Source organism: Dendropsophus ebraccatus, chromosome 14 (assembly GCF_027789765.1).
Source record: "Dendropsophus ebraccatus isolate aDenEbr1 chromosome 14, aDenEbr1.pat, whole genome shotgun sequence".
NCBI lineage: Eukaryota > Metazoa > Chordata > Amphibia > Anura > Hylidae > Dendropsophus > Dendropsophus ebraccatus.
Genome location: NC_091467.1, coordinates 48,413,425 through 48,436,651, shown reverse-complemented (window position 1 = coordinate 48,436,651; position 23,227 = coordinate 48,413,425). Strand labels below are relative to the sequence as shown.

The 23,227-nt window shown below is 41.3% G+C and overlaps 1 protein-coding gene and 1 long non-coding RNA gene across 3 annotated transcripts in view; one reads left to right on the top strand and one right to left on the bottom strand.

Moving 5' to 3' along the window:
• The window catches only part of MYT1 (myelin transcription factor 1), a 51,805-nt gene extending 42,945 nt beyond the window's left edge, over positions 1–8,860 (bottom strand). For both annotated transcript variants that reach the window (XM_069954089.1, XM_069954090.1), the window contains exon 1: positions 8,642–8,860. The gene's annotated coding sequence lies outside the window, so the exon portion shown is untranslated. The remainder of the gene's footprint in view (positions 1–8,641) is intronic.
• The window catches only part of LOC138773116 (uncharacterized), a 201,354-nt gene that overhangs the window by 167,087 nt on the left and 11,040 nt on the right, over positions 1–23,227 (top strand). The window contains exon 5 of the long non-coding RNA XR_011359876.1: positions 1,482–1,530. This is a non-coding gene — a long non-coding RNA (uncharacterized lncRNA). The remainder of the gene's footprint in view (positions 1–1,481; positions 1,531–23,227) is intronic.

The following is a 23,227-nucleotide window of genomic DNA, read 5'->3' as shown; positions in this document are numbered from 1 at the left end:
GATATGGCCTAGACTACATGTAAGCAGAGCACTCCTGCACTCATACTACTAAACAATAGATTTCAGGTACCATACAAGTGCCTATAAGGTTTTATAAGTTTATAAGGTTTATATTGACCGGAACTGGCACCAGTAACAGGCCTCTCTGTCTGTCACTCATCCCTGCCGAGCACGCTGACAGGCAGAGAGTGGTGACTACGCACGGGCGGGGAGCTGCCCAGATGACTACCTGCCGCCCCTTTTCTTTTCGCGCACGGAGGGGGGGGGGCACTAAACTTATTTTTCTCTGGAATAAAGCTGCTGCTGCAGCCACGGACGATGCATGCCACGAGCTACACAGCAGCTTTGTACTGTGCTCCAGAGAACCAAAGTGACCCAATAGGGCTGATTGCTTCAATGTTGTGGGATGGGTCATCAATATTACAGAGAACCAAAGTCCAACAGTACCTCTTAGTATAAAGTCCACGTAGCAAGTAGGGTGTTGGATGCACGCCAGAGGGTCAGTAATCCAAGTAATGGACACAGTTGTAGCACATAAAAGATAGGGAGTTCAACAGCATCCAATGGTAAGTTTCAGAGTTTTATTGCAGCATATCCAGGAAAATGCAACATTTCGACCTAAAAGACCGGTTACATGGACATGGACATGCTGCAATAAAACTCTGGAACTTATTACTGGATGCTGTCGGACTCCGCACCATCCCACAACATGTCACATGTATGATAAGTAAGCAGGTACATGACTTGGGTGCAGCCTTATTACGCCTGCTGCTGGTGTGAATGAAACCTGGAGTTTGCACAATGAATCCTTCTACATTTTATATGGTACAGCACATTTCCAACCCAATGCATCCCCTACGACCTTTTTAGAATATTGACATTAGAAATATCCCTACTGCTGATTTTAATTTTTAGAATGATAGCTTCCTAGTACTATATAAGAGCAGCACTATATCCACAGCCTTCAAATGTCATCTGTTTTAGAGTGACAACAAGTACAAGTTACATTATATAGAAAATGATTTGTGTGCAGTGCCCTGCAGCCAGAAACCAGGACACTGACCTGTCATACAATTTAGGGGTTTTGCTAATACCACAAATGACAGATATATAAGGCAGGTCTATCCAGGGTAGACTATAATGTATCCGTCCTGGCTACTGTCACTTTCTAGAAAAAAAACGTAATCTCTCACCCTCCAAGAGACTGTCTATATATTTCATACAATTTAAAGAGATACTAAACTAAAAGTTTTAGAGAGCAGTAAGTACTCAATAAAATGAGTGCCAGGAAGTGCAGAAAACTTAACTAACTTAAGTAACATTGTTACAGATCTCCAGTCCATAGAACTTTAAGGAACATTTCCATTCATAGCTGTGACTGGTATCAGTCTATAACATTTGCACACTAATGCTAAAATGTATACTATAGAGGCTTTGGAAAGAACATGTTAATAATCAGGATTTATGATTCTAACCTCCAGGCTGCTGTTAAAGAGAAAAAGAATGTCACATAAAAGAAGTGGCCATTTTGTAAGTAGAACCAATATTTATGAGAATTTTTGGAAACATGTAGTAGTTGGCAATAACCTTGTAGCTGATAATTGTGGAAATATTTTGTACCTTCTTGTCACTACACATGTATAGTACTTCCCCTATTTTGTCCAACTTATGCTGGCGCCTTTGGCCTGTCAACCATTGGTTCATGGTCTCAATGATTGTCTCCATCTTTAGTCAGGTCATTTGTATACAATCTGGCTTGATTGGGTCAATTTTTTTAGAGGCATCAAAACCTTCCTGTTCTGAATATCTGATTGGTTTCTACTAGTCGTTTTTTTTCTTCTAGAATTTCTTGTGTGTTTCTGTTATCCATGAACCTGGGCTTACCAAAAGGGAATTTAGCCTGGGTTGGGTATACAGAAATGATGTATACCTCTATTCTCTGACATTAAAATGATATCATTAAGATTTCATCACTTCCACACAGCCGTGACATGTGTGCATATGAAAAATGATGAGTATACAGCCATAGGCGGAACGAAAGCGTGATATAAAAAATATATTGTGGAAATGATATGGAAATGATATTCCATGTGGAGACTCTCTCTAGACATTAATATGCTTTAAATATTTCATGGGAGGAGATAGGAGATACTGTGTAAGGGGCAGGTCCAATTACTTTGTTTTTAGGTGGTGTGTGCTTTCTAGATCTGATATACAGTATCTACAATATTACACCATTCACTAAAAAAAAAAGGATATGTATATGTTTCCATCATTTGGGAGCCTATGGGTGACAGATGGCTGATGGATGGCATCCATTACACCCATCCAATAAAAAGTGTACAGTAAACTTGCATTTTTTTGTTAACTTGGGAATGGATGGCAGATAAATATTTGTACGTGTCAAGTCATTTGTCAGACATATATATTCCTTCCCCTGTATTAGTTTACATCTTGCGCCTTACACATTGAGAATACGTAAAGGGGTTATCAAGGCTTAGAAAAACATGGCCACTTTTTCCTCCCCAGAAACAGCATTACTCTTGTCTTTTTGCAGCTCAGGTCCATTGAAGTGAATGGAATTGAAGTAAATACCAAACACAACCTTAGGACAGGGTGGTGCTTTTTTTTGCAAGAAAGTAGCTGTGTTTTTTTCTAATCCTGGATAGCCCCTTTAAGGAGGGATACTTCTGTACATTATTTAGCAAGTCGAATCCTATGAGACAATTGTATTTGAAGACCATCCAATTTCATCCAGAAAATGAGCTGAACTTTCAATAAATAATGGGACCCAATAACTTGACCTGCCGTTTATTCGCTTAAGAGCTATATTTTTTTTACCATTCATTTGCTTCCTGGTTGCAAAACTAATCATCTTTCTAAATAGTTTCCTTTAAAAATTTTCTATCATTTTGCTGCGGCTTAGAGAAATGAAAAAATATCTATCAGAGGGGCTCTCTGCCCTCTAAGCGTTAGCATCAGGGATGGAGTTGTACACAGGCTGTAGATGGGAAGGAAAGCATACACAAGGAAATACGCAGGGTAGAATCATATGGTGTGTGTACAAGTGTAGCATAGTACGAGCACAGACCTCACATATGTCAGCATGTGTCACTGGAAGGACACCCCCACGTGAGAACAATCTTAACCTAGGAGCCAGCTGCCAACCATATATTGGGGGGGGGGGGGGGGTCTAAGAATGAAGGAATGATGATGAAGACTTTTAAATTAAGACAATCACTAACATAATTCTAAATGATATGTTGCAATCTTCTCACCATCACAATCTTATGTAAAGGCCAACACCTTCCCCAAGACCAGGACACTGGTGTTAAACCCTACTCTTTCAACTATATATTTCAAAGCTTTGATCTCCTATTTTACCCATTTTCTCCAGATCCAGTCCTAGAAGATCTTCCTACTTATTCCCTGAAATACTCTGTACTGCTGTAACACACACAGTAGTCCCAAATAAGGAGTATCCCTTAAGATCCATAGGGTACAGATTTTGTTTTCCTATGGACAACAGTGCCCAGAAGACCAAAACCAAGCAGGAAATGAGAAGCAGCTGTGTTCATTGTGCAATCTGGACAAGCTGATTATAAATGTAATGGCAATTGAAGCAGGAGAGGGGCCGCTGATCCAGTAAATGCTGGCTTTTAAATAAATTACAGTGAAGGGATCAAAAGAAAAAAGGGTTAAGCATGGAAGATGTGTAAAGCTGGAAAGTGCGTGCACCGAGTAAGGGGCGGGATTCTGCAGACTCAGCTACCTCCGAAGATCATGTGACTTCCAGCAATAATTCAAAAGCATCTAGGACTAATTCACCCCTATCTAATAACAGAGCCGCCATTGGTTTTTTTTTTCTTTTCAAACCAGCATTAAAAGGCTGAACTGAAATGACGAAGGAGGAAAATTGATTTTTTTTCCCATCCAGAAGAAATTCAGCTAACCATTGCCTGGCAGATATTTCTTAGCAGGAAGGAAAGTTCTCTCGTAATGCATAATAGCTGATTCAGCTCTGTTTTCAGAATAAAGCTCTTAGCTATATAGGGTCTTGTCTGTCAACAGCGATCATAATATGATATATAACAAGAAGATTCATGTAGATTTCATTGCTGTAGTTGGCACAGCATGCTGGGAGCTGTAGTTTAACCCTTGGTGATACAATCAGTATTTAAGGCTATATACTAGATTGAAGGTAAAGTAGAAACAATAATAATAAACATTCTTTACAATGTTTAATGCTTTAGTGCTAGTAAAATTCTGTCAGTACCAGAATAATAGAGGATACATTCAAGAACATGATGCACTTTGAGAGTCACTGCTGCTGAATCACTGTACAATGTCAGGTAGCCAAAAAAAGGCTTGATGCATAGATGATGAGTCAAAATGCCTCTCCGATCACCGATGAGTTTCTGTATTTCCTTACTTGTCATTATAAGTGAACTATATTTTATAGGAATGGACTTTACAGATGCACTTTTGCATCCTTATTACTGGCGCACGTCCCAGCCTGACCGTGGGTCAGAACTGATAGCATGCAGTTTAGGTCATCAGGGCGGGACTTGGCCCACAATATACAAAATGTAGCTATAATCTACCTATTGGTGGGGCCCCTAAGAATGGAAGGCGCTCATAGACTAAAACCAACATTTCAGTGTGAAATTTCAGGAGCTTTTCTAACTTTGTTTCCACATCACCAATATGAAATGATAACCGTGGAAGAGTCTTTCCTCTTACAATCTAGAAGCAATGTTTTTATTAAACTGAAATCAACGGATTCTCCTATCCATGGAGGCTCGAGTCTCAAAGATTGTTCTTTCTCTGAAATTCCAGCCTCCTTTTCTTCCTGCTTTCAGTTTATTGGTCTCTGATGAAGTCTCAGCTGTTTAATTCCCAGTAATTATGGATAGCCTGGAACGTCTGGTGAAAAGTCACCTGGTCCTACAAGCCACCTCCCAGCCCCCTATAACCTCGCTTCAAGTGATGAGCTGTGAAAATCAGCTCCTGGCGAGTTCATTTGTAAAACAATGGAAAGCAGAGCCTGGAACAACTATAAAAAGCGTATGAATGTATCAGGCAACAAAGGGAGATTGAGATTGTCAGGCATTTGTCCTTTACGCCAACATAATGAAGACACAAGAGCACCGAAGAAAGACACTTAACCCACAGCAGTGCTTCAGAGTTTTCATGTACTCTGTTGTATAATAGTGATATGAACAAGCTAAAAGAATGGTTACTTCACACTGAGCTCATATTCCTCCAAGTTCTCTTTTGTATCGTTGGTTAGTAATTAATAAGGATATGTTACATCTGGATATAAACATGTATCTGCCAATAGGGGCTTTTCATGACATAAGAATGTCCACATACATGAACCACAGACTCATCAAACACATGTCCCCTGGATCAATAATGAAACATGAGGACGTAACTATAATATCAATGAAAGGACTTGGGATACATCTATAAAGAATCTTCTCACTTACGCCAATGAGCACTAATACAGTGGAGCTGCTGTTCATAGTTAAGGATGAAAGACTAGAGCATAAAACATTGTAATTTCATTACTCTCCTCTCCCAAATGAGGGGCTTAATTCCTCCAAGTATCTGAAGGAAGACTATAGTAGGCCGAATAACATATCTCTTATAGAAAACCACTGATGAAAGTATTGGGGTGGAGTTTTTAACCACTTTCAACTACAAGAGCATTTTTGTGGTGTCAAAAATGTTTTTGATCAATTACTAGTAACATCATAGCAGCATAGGATGAAGATGACACTGAAGATAGCAAAGTTGTAAACCAATAGTCAAGACAGGAAGGCAAGTGACTAATCTAAATATTATGACTGGTCAAGATGTCATGCATTTATGTAAAAGGGGAGTGGCTTATCTGGAAGGAGGCGTGGTTTAAAATGCGACGTTCTTTAAGAAAATCTTTACACAAAATAGTGGCATACGGTAGGCCAACAAATAGGTGGTGTAAAGGACAACTGCATCTAAAGACACAACTAATTTATCAAGCAGCCCAAGCCAATGTGTCACTCACATTCTTAGATTAAGTAGTAGGCTGTTTTAGTAAATCTGGAACCAATTTTTTGTTATGGAAAAGCTGGGTATCTTTACAGCTTTAGTACAATATAACATAGTAAATATCTATGCTCTACATTTCATAGAAGAAAGGCACTAAGCAAAGTATGGGCCTATATGTAGCTACTTATAAGACTCCACATATATATAGTTTTGTTTTTGTTTTTTTACATTAGATAGGCTTGCTCCTTCCCTTTAAGAGGTGTATCACAAAAGTTGAGCTCTCTGGGAAGATGCTGTCTGGCCAAAATAGTGGTATAGAATATAAAAAAAACCACAACCAATTACCATATGTTTTTATTACAAAACTCAGTAAGAGATTGAGTGAACGGCTGTGTGTAAGTAGATGTGTCACAAGGACATACTCGTGACTACTAAACCTTCACCCTGTCCAGATCTGCTGGCTGTAAAAATATGAAATATTCTCCTAAAACTTATATAAATAATAAAAAATAAAGGTTATTTAAGTAAAATAACCAAATCTGCAGTGTCAATGTACCGTTTGTTTGCAAGATTTCTAGGAAAATATCCTGGCTACCCTGCATCTACTGACACAAAGGAGGAGTCATGGGAGCAAGTAAATACATTAGAATATTCCAGATTCTATGGTATTGAAGGCTCGTGATTCGCTTGTATGTGATGTGGAGTCCATGCACAATATCGCTAAACAGTTTATAGTATTTTAATGAGGTTTGCAATCCCTATAAAGCAGTGATTCAGTGCTCCCAGGGGAGGTGCTCTGATTGGTCAGGCAAAGTTAAAGGCTTAGCCTGGGGCTCTGTACATGTAGGTGGGAGGGTGACAGGACCCTTCTTTTGCCCTGGGCAGTGTGGCGTGGATAATTCATACATCACATTTATGGAACACCCCGCATGAAAGATAACAAAGGTTACCCTTTATTGAAGAAATGTTACTATCTTGACACTATGCAATGCCAATGGAAAACTAAGCATTGCTGTGCAAGCTTCCAATATCTAGTGTCTATTACATGGAATCTTTGTAACAAAAAACTTTCTTCTGAGCTTTATTAATACATCGTTCTGGACATTCAGCTCTTGTTAAATATAATAAAATAGAGAAAACAGATGCGTCACACATAGTAATCAGCTTAAAGAATATTAAAAGTAGCACAAATGCTTGTTTCCTATACTAATAGGTAATACGTACACATTCAGCATTAGTGCTAAATAAAAACTAAAGTTCACAAAATACTTCTGCATAAAAAGGCCCTGAGCTTATAAAATGACTTTACTGTAAAAGATCCATTTGCACAATGCAGAACTCCTTGTTACATAGACGATAATATATAATCCAGTCATGTGATATTTTGGCCTATAATACTTCACGTAACTGGCACATTGTTATATAGTCTTTAGAACTTAATAGGATGTAGTACTGCAGGGGACAATCCATTGTGTCCTTTACACACAAACACACGCACACAGGCAAATGGTGGCCTTGTTGCTTGTAGTGCTTGCCTCTCATCCCACAATAATCACAGGATACAAAGCATTATGGGGCAGGGAGGCTGCTCCCAGCTTTGGTTTCTATGACAGCATAGAAGGCTCAGAGTGCAAACCTCTGATTCCCGGATTCCAGGTTCTTTGTTTGCCATTAATTAAAGTGACCATATGGAGCAAGCTGATAATGGAAGCAGATGATCCAGAGGAGAGGCGAAAAATGAATCTGGAGCAGGAAAAACTGTCCTGAAAAGGATTTTGTAGCTGTATGAAGATTTAAAGATGGGCTGGGGGGGGGGGGGGTGGGGGGTCTGACAATAGACGTCAGATATTGTCCTGGGGGGGGGACCACACAAATGACAACTTGCAGGCGCTCGCAAGAAGCTAACTAGTTCCATACTACTGCTAGTGGAGGCAGAAACAGTGACGGCTTAGAGAATCTCCATAACATAACAAATCCACAACCATAGCACAACCCTAAAGCCACACAATAAGCCACAACACAAGCCAGTGTCACCCTATGGCCCAGGATTTTCTCCAACTTCATTTATACCATAAGAGATGTAACAATATATGGGTCGCACACTTCACCTCTTCCCCCCGCCCCCGCTGTAACCTCAGTAACATTGTCCTCATTAAGCTCCTCTCTTACATCAACTTTATATAGTAAAAAAAAAATAGAAGTAAACTCTACGGCGTGAGATATCGAGCAGGTGACATGTAACAAAGTCCATAGACACAGATGCAAAGCAGAAATGTGAGCGGCATGGGAGGTGGCTTTGTCTCCCTGCAAGTGTTTCTCCATTTGTGTTGTTGCTCTAAATATTCTCCATTAGTTACATCAGGATTCGCCTGACCCAGAATTTACTCAGGGCCCCAAGACAACATCGAGACAACTCCTCCTGCTTAGAGTTTGGCCAAGTAAGAGTCCTTGCTGAAGGGGTGTGGAGGGGGTCCCTAGAATAGGAAGAGTCCCCAGAAAGCAGCCCCCTAGTCCTCTGCCCCCAGGTCACCCAGGAGGTCGCAGCCACCAGGGACTGTCCATGGTGCTGAAAGGCTGGAGCTGCACACAACACAATGGGACTTACCTGCTTCACAATGACATCATGGGGAGCAGTCAGGGGATGTGCATGCTTACAGGGCTGCGATGGAGACCAGTCCTTACTTGGGTATTCAGCTGTTTGCTGCCCCTTACAGCCTCCCTGCCCTTCCACTGTGCAATGCTGCAGGCTGGGGGCTCACTCCCCTATGGACCAGGCTCATGAGCAGACCAGGGTGGGGGTCTCCAGAACTCCAGCCCTGCTATGTATCTGTTTACTCTCCGAGGTGAAGGAAATTTACAGTACAGCATCAAAAAAGATGGAGCAGCTCACTTCCTCCGGGGATGCAGTGGGCAGGCCCAGCTCCTCTCAGCCACCTATTATTGCTGCAGCAGCAGAAGGTGCCGGGCTCAGCCAAGCTGATTAATAATTAATATGCAAGATGGTTGGAGCTTCTTCAGTGGGGAGGGCACCAGGGGGTGTGCACATGACAACTCTCATTGTCACCACCCCTATGCCATGACAGCTTTTGGTCTAGTCCAATAATTTCTAATAGAAAGCCTCATCGGATGATAGATGCCTGTGTGCACCCACAGCAAGGGGAAAGTTGTGCTCAGGGTCCATCTCTGGGAGGCAGGGGTCACCTTCCCCCCTGAAACCTATAGACAACTTTGCACTTCTCCTCCATGACCCTCAATGCCTCCCATCCAGCTCCTTAAAGTGCTAGCAGCACAGTAAACAACTACACATGTCAGCAGCAGCGAGAAAATGGAGTATTTAACTCCTTGCTGCCCACACCCCAGCCATATGTGGCGATGCTGAGGACTCCCAGCACAGAATAACAATGTATTACCATCACCTACACATATTCTGCTCTTATCCTCCACTTTCCATCAGTCTTTTATATGTAATGGAAAAGCAGAAGGATTCCTGCACAGATCAGCATGTAGGAGCCCTAATGTGGGGGGGGGGTGGGGACCCCAACAATGGGCTGTAGTAACCATGACCATAGACATCAGCCTAAACCTAGGAATACAGGACATAAGGAGGCTGCTGAATAAAAATCAATAGTAACCCAGAGCCATATGCAGCGAGTCATTGTGTGCTCACCTTCTCCTCCTGGTAAGGTCACCCACTCCTATGTGATATACATGTATGTGTATGGAGGGGGCAGAGCTCCTATGTACATGGATGGTCTATAGGACTGCAGGGAGATCTGCTGCAGTGTGTCACTTATTGTGGTATGGAGAACACATTGTATATAGTATTATAGAGGGAGGACACTAGCAGCAGAAGTTTACTCTGGAGCCCATGGTGAGGAGCAGGTTCTCGGGGTCAGATCTGTGCTGGTAAAGTGACAATATGTCAGGCTGTCCTCCCCTCTGTCACCATGTATATCAGGGGGAGCTGCTGTAGTCGGAGGGTTAGCTGGATGAGACTAGTGACTAGTAGGTAACAGGACAGCTTGTACCTCTCCATTACATACACGGCTGCCTCCTGTATAGTGTGAGGAGCTGGGACTATTGTGGAGCTGTGATGCCTGTGTGTAATATACAGGGGATATCGGGCCCAACAGAGGCACTGAGAAAGTTCAGCTGAGATAACAGTGAGAAGATGGGGGAAGCTGCTGTGTGTGTGTGTGTGTGTGTGTGTGTGTGTGCTGGTGTGTGCTGGTGTGTGCTGGTGTGTGTGTGTGTGTGTGCTGGTGTGTGCTGGTGTGTGTTGGTGTGTGTGCTGGTGTGTGCGGGGATTCAGCACCTCCGGCTCCGGACAGCTCCTCACTGCTCCCTCTGCAGTGTGTACAGGACCGTGCCCTGTATATACGTGTGTATGCCCTGTATATATATGTGTGTGTGTGCCCTGTATATATATGTGTGTGTGCCCTGGTATATACATGTGTATGCCCTAGTATATACATGTGTGTGCCCTGGTATATACATGTGTATGTCCTGGTATATACATGTGTGTGCCCTGGTATATACATGTGTATGTCCTGGTATATACATGTGTATGTCCTGGTATATACGTGTGTATGTCCTGGTATATACATGTGTATGTCTTGGTATATACATGTGTATGCCCTGTATATACGTGTGTGTGCCCTGTGTATACATGTGTATATACGTGTGTATGCCCTGGTATATACATGTGTGGGCTCTGGTATATACATGTGTGTGCCCTGGTATATACATGTGTGTGCCCTGGTATATACATGTGTGTGTCCTGGTATATACATGTGTATGTCCTGGTATATACATGTGTATGTCCTGGTATATACGTGTGTATGTCCTGGTATATACATGTGTATGTCTTGGTATATACATGTGTACGCCCTGTATATACGTGTGTGTGCCCTGTGTATACATGTGTATATACGTGTGTATGCCCTGGTATATACATGTGTGGGCTCTGGTATATACATGTGTGTGCCCTGGTATATACATGTGTGTGCCCTGGAATATACATGTGTGTGCCCTGGAATATACATGTGTGTGCCCTGGTATATACATGTGTATGTCCTGGTATATACGTGTGTATGTCCTGGTATATACATGTGTATGTCTTGGTATATACATGTGTATGCCCTGTATATACGTGTGTGTGCCCTGTGTATACATGTGTATATACGTGTGTATGCCCTGGTATATACATGTGTGGGCTCTGGTATATACATGTGTGTGCCCTGGTATATACATGTGTGTGCCCTGGAATATACATGTGTGTGCCCTGGAATATACATGTGTGTGCCCTGGTATATACATGTGTATGTCCTGGTATATACATGTGTATGTCCTGGTATATACGTGTGTATGTCCTGTATATACGTGTGTATGTTCTGTATATACGTGTGTGTGCCCTGTAAATATGTGTGTATGCCCTGTATATACATGTGTGTGCCCTGTAAATATGTGTGTATGCCCTGTATATACATGTGTGTGCCCTGGAATATACATGTGTGTGCCCTGGAATATACATGTGTGTGCCCTGGTATATACATGTGTATGTCCTGTACAAATTCATGCAGAGAGAACTGCTCAACCTGGGACATGGTCAGTCAATGTAGCACTAGTCTCCACTAACCCTAATGGGTTGTATGTTAGTCTCTGTGTGAGCACTGTTATCCTCTGTGTCCTTATAGCTATGTGTGTATTTATTTGTATGTGGATTGAAATATATGTGTGTGATGTGTGTGTGTGTGTGTGTGTGTGTGTGTTTTGTACATGTGTTTGTGTACTGTGTGCTTTGTAGATACCTGTACTGATCTTTGTATTTCTGTAGATGTCTGCACGTGCTTGTGTTTACACTTCATATCTGTGTGTGTGTATTTATGTGTGTGTCTGGACATATATGTGCCTTGTTGTGTGTGTCTGCATGTGCTTGTGCTTATATATATTTGTGTGTTTCTGTTTATAATATGTACCTATTTGTGTATTTATACATGTGTCTGCCTGTGCTTGTGTTTACACTTCTGTATGCACATATATCTGTGTGTGTGTGTGTGTATAAATATAAATATATGTGTGTGTGTGTGTGTGTCTGGGCATGCATGTGCTTGTGGCTACATATATTTGTGTGTTTCTGTATATACTATGTACACATTTGTGTATTTCTGTATAGACACGTGTATATACATCTCTGTGTTTATACATCTCTGTGTATATAATGTATATCTGTATCATGTTTGTGTGTATATATTGTCTGCATGTATGTATGAACATATTTGGGTGTTTCTGTATGCACATCAATATGTCTGTATGTATATGTAATGTGTGTGTGTTTATGTATATGTGTGTTTGTGGACATATCTGTATGATGTATGTGTGTACCCATCTGTGTGTATGTATGTACATATATGTGTTTATTTTTGTATGAATATTTGTGGGTAGGATTGTGTTTATGTATTCATGTGTGCTTATGTATTTGTGTATCTGTGCAGGCATCAAACTTAATATAAAGTATTACAGTGTTACTTTGCTAAACCTATAAATATATAATTTCTTGTTGCTAGAACCATTGCATTCGGTATAAATGATTGAGATTCACTGATTGCTAAGCTGAGACAGCATTTTCTGAATAGATTCAATGACTTGAGATTGCAGAAAAAAATGTAAAAAAAAAAAAAAGAACCTAAAATGCAGCCAACTTCAGACTGCACTTTGTCTAATTGGCATCAGTCTTCTCGGTTAGCAGCTGGGTGAAGATTTGCCTACCCCTTATTCTATGTTCCTATGCAGATGGACGTCCTTAATACCACAGACTACAATTAATGCTGTTGTATTTGATGAATTTAAATGGGTCTGCATTAATATTGTATATAGAACAGCTGAAGGGCTGGATATACCGGCAAGGGGAGACCCCTGGCAGATGGAGGAAACAAAAAAAAGTTTTAATAAGGCCTGAGGCTAACATTGTCATAATGACACCCCTCCCCCTCCCTATATCCCACCCCTCAGGACATACAATTGCTTTGTCTGTAAAGAAAGTACAAGTCTAAAGTTTTCGTTGTCAATGGGGCAACAGATTTGCATTCAACTTTTTTTTTTTACGATAGTCAAATGTGAAAGCTGTACAGTGCACTGTATACTATCGATCGGCAAACATCTTGCCTGTCTGCTCTCTTCTTTGTGTTCCAGGCCTATGTATAACACACAGAGCAACTTAACTTTAGAAAAGTTACTAAAAGTTTCCTTTTTATATCAAACAATAACAGATATTCCCACATACAGTAGTTAAGAGTTTATCATGGGAGAAAATGTCAAGTGAAGAATAAATATTAGTATCTGAGAAAATGACGAGTGGATCAGCATAGAAAATGCTAAAAACATCTGACAATAAAAAAAAACTGTGTACACACAAGTATTTGTGTATATATAGATATAAATATCTATATAAATATGCATTTATATATATATATGGAGAGAGACATTTGCACATACATACACATAAGCAACACACGCTATTACAACCCTCAATCAAGTCAGTACTTTACATGAAACACAACTTTATAGCAAAACAGAACAAAAAATATTCAACTGGATATAGAGCAAATGGTCCCAACCTAGACCACATAACAAGTTACAAACTGGACCCTGCGGTCACTGAACCTTTAGTAGACACACCAAGCTCACAAGGAATTAACTAACCTAGAAAAGTTTCACACAACGTCATCTTGGCTTGTTGTCTTTATCCCGGGATCCACAGCTCAAGTCAGAAGTTACTTCATTCCTGAAAAGTTGCAGCAAGTACCATAAGCTTATGTGGCCAGGAGCCTAGCCCAGGCCCTGTCCGCTCCAATCACAGCCGTCCTGGGATAATTACACAACAATAGCCCGCACAGACAGCCAATCCAACTTCTGTGTACATATACAATTGCTGTAGACCAGGAGAACAATGACAAGCTGCTGCTGCTGCTTCAACTTCTCCCCCCTCCCTACTCCCAAAGGCTATTCTGTAGTGACTGCTCGCTACAACTGAGAAGACTCTTGTAACCCCCAGAAATAAGGTGCATGACTGGGCCAATCAGCTTAATAGGTAGAAAAAGTCTGTAGAAAGTATTGTTGCAACTATAACACTGAAAGGCGGATATAGTTGAGTCTATAAAACTCGCTATCAAATGGACATATTGGGGTTGGATTTTAAAGTTGGGCAGCAGTCGTGGTCTCTAATGTACACTGAGGCTATGTTCACACTGCGTATGAATCCGTCCGTAGTGCGAACCCCAAATATACGCACGTAGTTTTGAGGTTGATGCGTTCGCTTGAAAGTATACGATATACGCCCGCACAATGCACACTACGTATGAGCTTACGGCCGGATCATATGCGGCGCCGTGAAAAATGAACAAGACCATTGTTTGAGGACATAAATGTTGAAACTCACGGCCGTGGATTTACATGCGGTCCCGTACGATGTACTTATTTCAGCCAAATTTAACTTGATTTTTCGATCCAAAAGGTTCTGTGTGGTTTACGGGGCTGGGCGAAGATTTCCAAGTAAATGACCTGCCTCAGATCGCTTCGAAACAAGCTAGGGAAGCATAACTGTACTACGGGCGTATGTTCGCGGTGCGTACGCCTCCGGCCACATGTCGATTTTTCGCACGCCCGTAGTTTCAGCGGCACATGTACGGCAGCGTAAGACCTGCATACGGATTCATACGCAGTGTGAACATAGCCTGATACTATATAATGTTTTATATGTATTATTATTATTTATTTATTTATTTATTTTTTTCAAAATGGAATTTGTTTGGGCTAATGTTTTGTAAAGGCTCGCATTAATCTTATGGATTATACAATAATAATTGAGGACACCCTGGAATAGGTTTAGCATTTTAAAATGACATTTAGTAAATTTTATAGACAGTGATGAGAAATGATTATGATGTGCATTAGTAGTAATTAGAAAGTAAATTTTTTTCTTATTTAACACCAACAAAGTTTGCAGCACTTGATAATTTTGAGTGTACAGAGACAGTCAGACATGACAGAATTAGACACAACCGGGAGAAAGAATGCTGCACCCAGAGAGGTAATCCTTTAAAGGTAACCCCCTTAAAGTGTACCTATCACTTTGGGACCATAGTAAATACATTCCTCTTATGACGGAAGTGGGGCATGGAATACCCAAAAGTGCTGTAGACTGCATTGTAAGTGTATTACAGTCAAGGGTGCTTCTGGGAATTCCGTACACCTCTTGTGTCATAAGAGGAACACCCACCTGCAGGATTTTTTCAGTGTATTTTTTTCATGCTACTAGAGGTACACTTTAAGGCTATGTTCACACTACATAAGTTCCGTGGAAATCACGGTCGTTGTTTCAACGGCCGTGATTTCCACGGAACTTACGTAGTGATGCAGGCTAAAGGGATCCCGGCCGGAGTGGATACACATAGTATACACTCCAGCCGGGATCCCTAGTGGCGCCGTAAAAAACTGACATATCAGTTTTTTGCGGCCGCTATTCAGTAAATAGCGGCCGTAGAAAATCCTGTCGGTGCATACCATAGAGCGAGCGGCTACGGCCGCACGCTCAGTAGTGTGCTGTGGGGAGTTCTGATGCGGGAGCGCAGTGATGCACTCGCATCAGAACTAAGCGGCACTAAACATCATCTTTAGATGATCTTTTCTGAGACCGGCCGTTCCGTGACCCGGCCGGGTCACTGAACGGCCGGTCTCTAACTGCGTGTGCACATAGCCTAAACACTTAAGGACCAAGTGGATTTTGGCCTTAATAAACAGACCAATTTTATTTTTGTGGGTTGGTTTTTTTCCTCCTTGCCCTCTAAAAGCCATAGAGCTTTTTATTTTTACAGGGCCATGTTAGGGCCAGTTCATATGAAGCAAAATCGGCGGAATTCTGCTGCAGTATTCCGTGGCTCTCTGCTCATAGAATTGACATGTCAATTTGCACAGCTAGTATGCATATAGGCATGATGTTTTTAGGCATATTTACCCCTTTATAAAAGTCTATGGGGAAAAAACACTAACATTTCTTTGGGGAAAAAATAGCACCCGAATGCAGAGCATTTAGCAAAATTGCAAAAGATTAGAAAAAGGTTTAACTGCACTGAAAAAAACACTGAACCCAAAAACAACACGTGGGTATTGCGTTTCATGTTTCCTCGGAATAGGCAACTAAAACACTCAGGTAGGTCAGGGGTACTTATATATTATAAACAACTAAAACCCTCAGGCAAAAGACCCCCTTATTACATATATAAAAGCAGTACAAATTAAGGCTATGTTCCCACTACGTAAAAACAATGTTCGTTATTTGGCACTCAAATGAAAAATTGCTTTGAAGTCTATGGATATGGACAACATCCGGAAATAAATTACATAAATATTAATTCAAAGGCCGTAGCCAAACAATGGCCGTTGTTCAATACATTGTGTGAAACAACGTCCCTTGTTTGCATTGACTCAAATGCAAATCATTGCATTAAAAAAAGAACAACCCTTGTTTTAATTTAAAACCATGGCCGTTCTTTTCATAGCCTAAAAACCTGATATTAGGGTGAACAGTGTCTGTAACAGGATCCTGAACCGCTTCAATATCTCTGATACCCAGTTTGCAATACTATGAAATGTATGGTCACCCTAATTATAGATTTTAAGATCAGTGTATTAGCCCCTTCAAACTATTAGATTATCATATTTCTTCACTAACTGAATAGCCAGTGCCGTTTTTTCCCTTTTTCTTTAAAAAATGCTTAGTGTGAGTCCACCCTAAAGGGGTTTCCACTTTGGGCAATCCGTTTATCACAAGAGCCGAGTGCAGCTGCAGCATGCTGGAGTCCGATTGTTTGGCATTTGAATACCAGTGACTGAAGAAGTTGGATGCAGCTCTAGGGAGTCCTGGAAAACATGGATACAGACCCAACGCAGTAATCAGGCTGAGATGTGCTCTATGCAGGGCCAGTTACTGAACACGTCCAGCACCTCAAAATGCTTAGTATCTTAAAAGAAGAGGCATTCTAATATGTTTACAGATAAAAGCAAGTGAACAGGACTGGTGACAACTTGGCACATTAAGAGATGCCTTAATAATTAAGGGGATCTATTAGGCATCGCTCAGTATATGGACTACTTAAAGCACCTCTCCATTGCTGACAAAAAATTACATAAATAATATCGGTCTTTTCCCTCAATATTACACTCTATGGAGTTCAGAAAGTCATGAAGGTGATATCTGTAGTGCTGCTCAAAAGGTACTTACTGTACACTGAAGGGTTTTTGAAAAGGGTTATTCCCATCTGACAAACGTATCACCTAACCACAGGATAGGGCATATCTAGCTGATTGTGGTGGTTATGACAGCAGGGGCACCCCCATGCTCAGGAGATCTTCTGTTCCTCGTTGACCAACAAGTCTGTTTTAACCTTTTAGAGGGTGTATGGGTAAAAAACATGGTTATTTTTTCCAGAAACAGGACCACTTATGTTGATGGGCTATGTCTTGTGTTGCTGTTCAGCCTCATTCATGGCAGAGATTTTGTATGGTTACTCAGTTATATTAAAGGGGTGTTCCGGGAAAATTTTACTTTTTCCCAATCCACAGGATAGGGGAAAAGTATGAGATTGCAGGGTTTTGACCCCTGAACCCCCCCGGCGATCCCTGTATCGGACCCCACCAGCTTTGTTATAACTCTGTATCTGACACGCGGCTCTATTCATTCCTATGGAGCAACGGAAAGAGCCAAGCACAGCCCTCTTCCGGCATACTCGGGTATTTCCAACGCTTCATAGGAAGGAGTAGAGCCTGGGTTCTCCCACTTTTCCCCTATCCACAGGGAATTTTTAAAAGTCAATTTTTCAAGAAATACCCATTTAACTTTCTAAAGAGCATGACATGTCGGCACAGCAACATCTCAAACCAGTTGACTACATACAGCAGACTAAAATTTCAGCGTTTGGGTAGACATTTAGGAGTATTCTTATAAAAAAGACAATCATGGATGGGAACATCATTTCTTAACCTGTGGAACTTTGCAGTAGAGTTGGATGGATTAGGCTTTCTGATTGTTTAGCTGAGAATTTCTCCATGGCTCATGAATAACTCTTCGAATTGGATAAAAATCGTAATACTCATCTGATTGGGGTTAAGTCTTTGCATTTATGGTTTGGCTTTATTGCAGCGACTGTGAATATTTTCCATCTGGAGAGGGCACATCCACACTAACGTGCTGAAGACCTAAAAATGCTGCACCGTAATAGTTTACACATTGGGAGGTTCCACACCTGCTACACAAGGTTGTAGTTTCTAGAGAAGGTCTTGTAGATTCCCACCAGCAGATGTGAGATTCCATCCTCCAGGGTCCATTATTAGATATAAATATCCAGTCGTCGCTCCTGTAAACACTGAGCGGCTCCAGCTACACTGCTCATGGCCCTGTCATTCTGCTCATATCACACAATCTGTTTTGTGAGCAGAAACTTCTGAGAGATGAATGGGAAAAGTTGAATGGCAGCTGTAGGGGTGCAGGGACATGACACAGGCCAGAGATGTCATTACTGGAGACATACAGCAGATGCATGGTAATAGTCTCAGAGGGCCTCTGTCCTGTGTCATCTGAATCTCACACTAGATACGTTGTTACAAATTTTTTTTTTCGACTGTCAAGAGAATTTAATCAATGTTTTCTTTCCTGGATTATGGTAGGCACATGTTCCAATTAGGAAATGTTAGGATATGTGTATGAGGCTAGATCCTGTTCGGTCAGGGGGTAACTGAATGATGCTGGATCTACAGTCAGCTTATGTTCTGGGTAGATGGTTTGGGGTGAAGTTGGTTGGTTATAAAAATAATTTACATTGTAATTTGTAAGCAGCTCAAAGAAGCGAGAATTTTACGGTTGTTTATGTGTCTGTTATCTAAATACGTGTTGGTCCTTTGCCTAAATACACACTTAAAGGGGTTATATGGTAAGAGAAAAGTTTTTATTTTTTCATCAATTACTTGAGGGAAAAGTTTTTAAATACTGCTACAAGTATATAGAAAACTATAAAGAAACATGCTTACCTCTCCACAGTCCCTCTGTGTCCTCCTATTGGGTCTCCGGGTCCTCCAGTGAATGATTCCGCCTCCACTTCTGAGACAGACTTGACCAATCACTGGCAGCAACACTGTCCTGTCTCAATCAGTGATTGGTTGTGCAAGCTGTCACAGAAGTCTAAGTGGAATCATTTAGCAGGGGACCTAGAGACCCATAGGAGGACACCGGGGAAGAGTGGTAGCTTCTTTATTGTTTTCTTTATACTTTGTAACAGTATATAAAAAGTTTTCTTTTCCCAGATAATTACTTTAATATTATGTATTAGGGTGCCTTCACACACACACTGGATCTGCAGCAGATCCGCAGCAGATTTGATCAGTTGTGTTCAGTTAATTAGATCAAATCAGCTGCGGATCCGCTGCGGATCTGCAGCAGACAATCCGCTGCGATACGGTGTGTGTGAAGCTACCCTTAAAGGGTTGTTTAGTCTTCCTGCTGCGTCTGTTTACTTCCCAATAGCTATGACATATTAAACACACTGCAGACAATTGTACTGGTCTTGAGACCAGTTGATTGCTGGTTGGTTGGTTTCATGGTTCCCAGAGATGTTAGCAAGGGGAGCCCATCATGCAGGGTGGACTACAGCAGCATCACTGGGCTCAGTAAGCATAAAACATGTGAGGTTTAACATTTTGGAGGAGATTTATCAAACTGGTGTAAAGTAGAATTGTCTTAGTTGCCCCTAGCAACCAATCAGATTCCGCTTTTCATTCCTCACAGACTCTTTGAAAAATGAAAGGTGGAATCTGATTGGTTGCTAGGGGCAACTAAGACAATTCTACTTTACACCAGTTTGATAAATCTCCCTCCTTGTGTTTATTTAGAACCCTAGCAGGCTGTTAGACAAGGCCCTTTAAGTAGATAAGCCATAAAGTCAGATTGGAAGGGGTTCACCCACCAGGACCCCAAACAGGGTTGCACATAGGGAACGCAATTTGGCTGTTTTTGTATTCCCTATAGCTCTCCCTTATTGGCATCAAGCATGGCCAGACATAAAAGATGGTATTTCTGATTTCCCATTCCCAGTGAGAAAATGTCCATGCTTGTGGTCATTCACCTTTAAAGATTGTGGCACACTCACTCAGCACTGTCCACTGGCAATGTGCACAAGGCAGCCTAATCCCAACCGATCAGAGTGATTTAAGAGGGTATTCCAGGGACAGTGGTTAGGTAAGTATTTATTTCTATATGAACTATGCCCTAAGCAACATATACAGTTTTACACAAATGGCATACCCCTTAGCTAGCTGATATGCCATTGCAATAATATTAGAAAAACTTGTTAAACGGGTATCCAGGATTCCAAAAAGCACAGCTACTTTCTTGCGAAAACAGCTCCACACCTGTCCCCAGGTTGTAGATGGTATTTCAATTCAGCTCAATTCATTTCAATGGAATTGAGCTGCTAAACTACACCCATTCACACAGTGAGGTAAAAATACGTCCGTATTTTCCATATAATAATGTGCTCAATTAAAGTCAAAGGGAAATTGTCCAACAGTGCATATTATTGTCATTATTTACCGCCTTCTTTCGCTAAATACACCCTTTTTTTCACCTGCTTACACATTGTTTTATTTTCACTCAAAATTATGGCTGTATTTTGATGTGTTTTGCTCTGTATGAACATAGCCCTAACACTTCTATTTTCTTTTTCACCAAGTTAATGTTTATTTCTTCCAAGACACAAAGCAAACATATATTCTTAGCATCAGAGAGAGTTGTGATAGCAATAGCGGGCAGATTACATGTATAAGAGGTCACTTTTCATAACAAGGTATTTAGCTCTTCTATGAGAGAATAAATGAAATGTGTGTATTACCTTGAAAACCCCTATCTTTATTCTATAAACACCCCCATACGCATTAATGAAAAGTTGTCTCAATCCACCATTGTTAACAGGACTGGCTGACCATCTAACCTGTGTGGAGGCTGCCAAGACAGATGTTGTTGTGTGACAGAAGGATTGTTTATTATTGTTTGAACAAAATTTTATTTCAATCCTCTACCCTATGAATGATGGTCAACAAACAGATAATAGCACTTTAATCGATATGCTAAGTAGGTGTTGTAGCGCACTGGGCGTAGTAGTCCTGCTCCAGTGCCTTACAACTAGAGATGAGCGAACCGGGTTCGGGTTGATCCGAACCCGAACGTTCGGTATTTGATTAGCGGTGGCTGCTGAACTTGGATAAAGCTCTAAGGTTGTCTGGAAAACATGGATACAGCCAATGACTATATCCATGTTTTCCACATAGCCTTAGGGCTTCATCCAAGTTCAGCAGCCCCCGCTAAGTTCGGGTTCGGATCGACTCGAGCATGCTCAAAGTTCACTCATCTCTACTTACAACGCGCAGTTAGCATATTGATTAAAGTGCTAATATCACAGATTACCTTCATCCTCAGTGCCCTGTGCGCTATAGGGACATATGATGGTTAGGTTATGGTTAGATGCTTGTTTCCTTTTAACTGCCCGAAGTGTTGGTACTGAAAACTCTGCAAAAGGAAATTTCATTACACTTGGACAATCAATGCCTATCTCTTAAAGTGGACGTGATAGCAGCTTTCTGCTGACGAAAGTAAAAGCAGTGTACAAAAGGGCCTCTTAACCTGAATCTGGAGATATAACTCATATTGTAATCCATCACTCCAATGCAGCAATATAAGCTTTAAGATAAAGACCACAGGGTGTTCTCCTGGACTGCAAAATCCCAGCAATATTCAGCTTATCAATTTAGAGAGAGTGGGTATTAGGGTGTTAGAGTTTTTGGCAAGAAGTGTTCGAATATTGCTGGGCTTTTGCAGCCAGGGAGAATGCTCTGTAGGCTTTATAATTTGCATAAAATATCTATAGCCTATGTCTCAGCATGGCAGTGATGGATTGAAATGAAAGTTCTATCTGTATACGGTATACTGTCTTTACTTTGGTTGCAAAAGCTGCTGACAGGTCCACTTAACTGTGGCCAAATCCTGCATGTTTATGGGTAGCGCCAAATTTATCCATTTAGATGAACAGAACTCATTTTTAGTTGCTGAAATATCTGCAACAAATCTGATGTGTGTGAACATATCCTTGGGCTGTGTTCACACATAGGTGGAGATTTATCAAAGGGTGTAAAATTTAGACTGGCGCAAACTGCCCACTGCAACCAATCACAGCTCCGCTTCCAGAAAAGAGGAGCTGTGATTGGTTGCTGTGGCAAGTTTGCACCAGTCTAAATTTTACACCCTTTGATAAATCTCCCCCATAGTATTTTTGTCAGTTTTTCAATATTTCTAACCAAAACTAGGAATCAACAGAAAACTGTAATGAGAAGATTTGTACATTTGCCCCTTCTCCTTGGTGTACGCCTGCTGTATCCCCCGGGGTGGTGGTGGGGGAGGGGCGCATCAAGGCGAAGAGGAGGCGTGGCCTCCTCCCGCGCCTCATTTATCATGATTTACACCTGCTCATATTCTAAATCCAAACCTGCTGAAAGTAGGTTTTGGTACGCAGGGCACAGGGTCGGGCAACCGGCCAACCGGATTCACTAAGAAGTGGGGTAAAGGGAGTGGGGCCTAATTTAAGACTCGTGCACTCCTACGTTGATAAATCCCCCCCCCCCCCCCTTTTTGTGTTTTCTATCCACTCCTGGTTTTGGTTAAAAAACTGAGAAGTTTCCCAGGATTGGATCCAGATATAATTGCATTATACAGTAGGTTTAAAATAAAAAAAAAGTAAAAAAAATTATAATTTGAAAATAACTCATTGTGACAAAATACAGTAGTAGTAGACATGCGGAGAGGGGTGGGACAAAAACTTTCTTTTCTCCACAGCACTGTACATTCACTGTTTCAATAACCAGCAGACTGTTCCTCCTAAACCTAAAGTTGACAGAAACAAGTCAAAGATCAGAATGGTGAGTGCAGTCCCACGCTGCTGTAATGGAAGGCAGTAAGGGGTGAAAAAAAGCAAAAAAACCTAAATGAAAATATATCTATGGGGTGAGAATCAAAAGCAGCAGTCGGGCTTGGCCTTTGAATTGAGAGGGCAGATGGATGCATTGCCAAATCTCGATCACAGCTGGGGTGAACTGG